The sequence below is a fragment of the Arachis hypogaea genome, chromosome 5 (genome assembly GCF_003086295.3).
Source record: "Arachis hypogaea cultivar Tifrunner chromosome 5, arahy.Tifrunner.gnm2.J5K5, whole genome shotgun sequence".
Classification (NCBI taxonomy): Eukaryota; Viridiplantae; Streptophyta; class Magnoliopsida; order Fabales; family Fabaceae; genus Arachis; species Arachis hypogaea.
Window position 1 is genome coordinate 53,599,884 of NC_092040.1, and position 5,711 is coordinate 53,605,594.

Below are 5,711 nucleotides of genomic sequence, written 5' to 3' on the forward strand. Positions count from 1 at the left end.
GAATGTGCACCATTCTGGGCGTTTAACGCCAGGATGGCTAAAGGGGGAAGATTTTGTTTTCAAATCAAATTTTTTTCAAGTTTTCAAAGTTTTTCAAAATCAAATCTTTTTCAAAATCAATTTCTTTCTATTTTCAAAGATACTTACTATCAATTAATGATTTGATTCAACATTTCAAGTATGTTGCCTTTTCTGTTGAGAAAGGTTTAATGTTTGAATCATATCTTTTCTTGTTAGTCAAGTTTTTAATTTTCAAAATCAATTTTTTTTTAAAATGTTTTTCAAATCATATCTTCTCAATCACATCTTTTTAAAACTAATCATATTTTCTTAACCACATCTTTCTCAAAATAGTTTTCAATCAAATCTTTTTGATTTCTAATTTCAAAATCTTTTTCAAAAATCACTTGATCTCTTTCTCACTCTTGGTTTTCGAAAATTAATTAGTGTTTTTCAAAATGTTTTCAAAATTTCTTACTTAATTTTCGAAAACCACTTCCCTCCTTCTCACATCCTTCTATTTATGAACTAACACTATTCCTTAATGCAAAAATTCGAACTCCATCTTCTTTGATAAGTTCGAATTTTCTACTTCTGTCTTCTACTTTTCTTTTCCTCTGACACCTAAAGGAATCTCTATACTGTGACATAGAGGATTCCACATTTTCTTGTTCCTTCTCTTTCATATGAGCAGGAGCAAAGACAAAGGCATTCTTGTTGAGGCTGATCCTGAACCTGAAAGGACCTTGAAGAGAAAGCTAAGAGAAGCCAAAGCACAACTCTCTTTAGAGGACCTGACCGAATTCTTCAAAGAAGAAGAACACATGGCAGCCGAAAACAACAATGCCAACAATGCAAGGAAGGTGCTGGGTGACTTTACTGCACCTACTCCCGAGTTCTATGGGAGAAGCATCTCTATCCCTGCCATTGGAGCAAACAACTTTGAGCTTAAGCCTCAATTAGTTTCTCTAATGCAACAGAATTGCAAGTTCCATGGACTTCCATTGGAAGATCCTCATCAGTTCTTAGCTGAGTTCTTGCAAATCTGTGACACTGTCAAGACTAATGGGGTTGACCCTGAGGTCTACAGACTTATGCTATTCCCTTTTGCTGTAAGAGACAGAGCTAGAACATGGTTGGACTCTCAACCTAAAGAAAGCCTGGACTCTTGGGAAAAGCTAGTCAATGCCTTCTTGGCAAAGTTCTTTCCACCTCAAAAATTGAGTAAGCTTAGAGTGGAAGTCCAAACCTTCAGACAGAAGGAAGGAGAATCCCTCTATGAAGCTTAGGAAAGATACAAACAATTAATCAGAAAGTGTCCTTCTGATATGCTTTCTGAATGGAGCATCATAGGTATTTTCTATAATGGTCTCTCTGAACTATCCAAGATGTCTTTGGATAGCTCTGCTGGAGGATCTCTTCATCTGAAGAAGACGCCTACTGAAGCTCAAGAACTGATTGAAATGGTTGCAAATAACCAATTCATGTATACTTCTGAAAGGAATCCTGTGAACAATGGGACTAGTCAGAAGAAAGGAGTTCTTGAGATTGACACTCTGAATGCCATATTGGCTCAGAACAAAATATTGACTCAACAAGTCAATATGATCTCTCAAAGTCTGTCTGGAATGCAAAATGCACCAAGCAGTACTAAGGAAGCTTCATCTGAGGAAGAAGCTTATGATCCTGAGAATCCTTCAATGGAAGAGGTGAATTACATGGGAGAACCCTATGGAAACACCTATAATCCTTCGTGGAGAAATCATCCAAATTTCTCATGGAAGGATCAACAGAGACCTCAACAAGGTTTCAATAACAACAATGGTGGAAGAAACAGGTTTAGCAATAGCAAGCCTTTTCTATCATCTTCTCAGCAACAGACAGAGAGTTCTAAGCAGAATACCTCTGACTTAGCAACCATGGTCTCTGATCTAATCAAAACCACTCAAAGTTTCATGACTGAAACAAGGTCCTCCATCAGAAATTTGGAGGCACAAGTGGGTCAGCTGAGCAAGAAAATTACTGAACTCCCTCCTAGTACTCTCCCAAGCAATACAGAAGAAAATCCAAAAGGAGAGTGCAAGGCCATCAACATGGCCGAATTTTGGGAGGGAGAAGAGGCAGTGAACGCCACTGAGGAAAGCCTCACTGGGCGTCCACTGGCCTCCAATGAGTTCCCCAATGAGGAATCATGGGAATCTGAGGCTCAAACTGAGACCATAGAGATTCCATTGGACTTACTTCTGCCATTCATGAGCTCTGATGAGTATTCTTCCTCTGAAGAGGATGAGTATGTCACTGAAGAGCAAGTTGCTAAATACCTTGGAGCAATCATGAAGCTAAATGACAAGTTATTTGGAAATGAGACTTGGGAGGATGAATCCCCTTTGCTCACCAAGGAACTGGATGACTTGTCTAGGCAGAAACTGCCTCAAAAGAGACAGGATCCTGGGAAGTTTTCAATACCTTGTACCATAGGCACCATGACCTTCAAGAAGGCCTTGTGTGACTTAGGGTCAAGTGTAAACCTCATGCCTCTCTCTGTAATGGAGAAGTTAGGGATCTCTGAGGTACAAGCTGTAAGAATCTCACTAGAGATGGCAGACAACTCAAGAAAACAAGCCCATGGACTTGTAGAGGATGTTCTGGTTAAAGTTGAAGACCATTACATCCCTACTGATTTCATAGTCCTAGAGACTGGGAAGTGCATGGATGAATCCATCATCCTTGGCAGACCCTTCCTAGCCACAGCAAGGGCTGTGATTGATGTTGATAGAGGAGAGTTGATCATTCAAGTGAATGAAGAATCCTTGGTGTTTAAGGCCCAAGGATATCCCTCTGTCACCATGGAGAGGAAGCATGAAGAGCTTCTCTCAAATCAGAGCCAAACAGAGCCCCCACAGTCAAACTCTAAGTTTGGTATTGGGAGGCCACAACCAAACTCTAAGTTTGGTGTTGAACCCCCACATTCAAACTCTAAGTTTGGTGTTGGGAGGTTCCAACATGGCTCTGAGCATTTCTGAGGCTCCATGAGAGTCCTCTGTCAAGCTAATGACATTAAAGAAGCGCTTGTTGGGAGGCAACCCAATGTTTTATAATTAACTATTTTCTTTTGTTATTTTATATTTTTTGTAGGTTGATGATCATGAGAAGTCACAAAATCAATGAAAAAAGCAAAAACAGAATGAAAAACAGGAAGAAAAATAGCACACCCTGGAGGACGCACCTACTAGCGTTTAAACGCCAGTGAGGCTAGCTGTTGGGCGTTTAACGCCCAGTCTGGCACCATTCTGGGCGTTTAACGCCAAAAAGGGGCACCAGACTGGCGTTAAACGCCAGAAAAGGGCAAGAAGCTGGCGTTAAACGCCAGAAATGGGCACCAGCCCGGCGTTTAACGCCAGAATTGGCACAAAACGAGATTTTGCTTGCCATTTGGTGCAGGGATGACTTTTCCTTGACACCTCAGGATCTGTGGACCCCACAGGATCCCCACCTACCCTACCACCCTCTCTCTCTTCTTCACCCATTCACCAATCACCTCAACACCTCTTCCCCAAAAACCCTTCACCTATCAAATCCCATCTTTCTCTTCACCACTCACATCCATCCTTCATAAAACCCCACTGATGAGCGGATAATTTATACGCTTTTTGGCATTGTTTTTATATAGTTTTTAGTAAGTTTGAGCTACTTTTAGGGATGTTTTCATTAGGTTTTATGTTAAATTCACATTTCTGGACTTTATTATGAGTTCGTGTGTTTTTCTGTGATTTCAGGTAAATTCCGGCTGAAATTGAGGGATCTGAGCAAAACTCTGAAGAAGGCTGACAAAAGGACTGCTGATGCTGTTGGAATCTGACCTCCCTGCACTCGAAATGGATTTTCTGGAGCTACAGAACTCCAATTGGCGCGCTCTCAACGGCGTTGGAAAGTACACATCCAGGGCTTTCCAGCAATATATAAACGCCAGAAAAACGTCATGATCCGGAGTTGAACGCCCAAAACACGTCATAACTCGAAGTTCAACTCCAAGAGAAGCCTTAGCTCGTGGATTGATCAAGCTCAGCCCAAACATACACCAAGTGGGCCCCGAAAGTGAATTTATGCATCAATTACTTACTCATGTAAACCCTAGGAGCTAGTTTATTATAAATAGAACTTTTTACTATCATATCATCATCCTGGATTGTATTTTGAATCCTGTGATCACGTTTTGGGGGCTGGCCATTCGGCCATGCCTGAACCTTTTACTTATGTATTTTCAATGGTGGAGTTTCTGCACACCATAGATTAAGGGTGTGGAGCTCTGCTGTACCTCAAGTATTAATGCAATTCTATTTTCTTTTATTCAAATCTCTCTTATTCTTATTCCAAGATATTCATTCGTACCCAAGAACATGATGAATGTAATGATGAAAGTGACGATCATTATCATTCTCACTTATGAACGCACGTGATTGACAACCACTTCCGTTCTACATGCAACAGAGCTTGAATGTGTATCTCTTAGATTCCCCAACAGAATCTTCGTGGTATACGCTAGATAGATGGCGGCATTTATGAGGATCCGGAAAGTCTCACCTTGTCTGTGGTATTCCGAGTAGGATCCTGGGAATCCGGAAAGTCTAACCTTGTCTGTGGTATTCCGAGTAGGATTCCGGTAATGAATGACTGTGACGTACTTCAAACTTGCAAGTGCTGGGCGTTAGTGACAGACGCAAAAGAATCAAGGGATTCTATTCCAGTAGGCGCAGGAACCAACCAGTGATTAGCCGTGCTGTGACAGAGTGCGTGAGCGTAGTTTTCACTGCGAGGATGGGATGTAGCCATCAACCATGGGTGATGCCTCCAGACGATTAGCCGTGCGAGTGACAGCCGCATAGGATCATTTTCCCGAGAGAATTGAAAGTAGCCACCGCTGATGGTGAACCCCTATACACAGCTTGCCATGGAAAGGAGTAAGAAGGATTGAGTTGAAGCAGTAGGAAAGCAGGCGTCCTTGAGTCATACAGTATCTCCATTCACTTATCTGAAATTCCCACCAATGAATCTGCATAAGTATTCTATCCCTTTTATTATTTATTTTCTTATTTCTATTTTCGAAACCATCAATCAATTTAATCTGCCTAACTGAGATTTACAAGGTGACCATAGCTTGCTTCATACCAACAATCTCTGTGGGATCGACCCTTACTCACGTAAGGTTTATTACTTGGACGACCCAGTACACTTGCTGGTTAGTTGAACGGAGTTGTGAGCTTCTCTAACAGTGCCTGAAACTCTTTTATCACAATTTCGTCCACCAAGTTTTTGGCGCCGTTGCCGGGGATTGTTCGAGTATGGACAACTGACGGTTCATCTTGTTGCTCAGATTAGGTAATTTTCTTTTCAAAAATCTTTTTCAAAATTTTTCTTTTATTTTTCGTTTTTCTAAACTCTATTTTCGAAAAAAAATTAATAAAAATTCAAAAAAAAATTTCATAAAATCATAAAAATAAAAAAAATTATTTTGTATTTCTTGTTTGAGTCTTGAGTCAATTTTTAAGTTTGGTGTCAATTGCATGCTTTTAAAATTTTTCTTGCATTTTTTCGAAAATTTCATGCATTCATAGTGTTCTTCATGATCTTCAAGTTGTTCTTGATAAGTCTTCTTGTTTGATCTTGATGATTTCTTGTTTTGTGTTGTTTGTTGTTTTTCATGTGCACTTTTG

The 5,711-nt window shown here is 40.3% G+C and overlaps 1 non-coding gene across 1 annotated transcript; it reads right to left on the minus strand.

Annotated features, from left to right (window-relative positions):
- Positions 1-1,226: 1,226 nt before the first annotated feature.
- Positions 1,227-1,334, minus strand: LOC112804355 (small nucleolar RNA R71). Its single transcript, XR_003202964.1, has one exon. It is a non-coding gene; the product is annotated as a small nucleolar RNA R71 (small nucleolar RNA).
- Between the last annotated feature and the right edge of the window lie 4,377 nt (positions 1,335-5,711).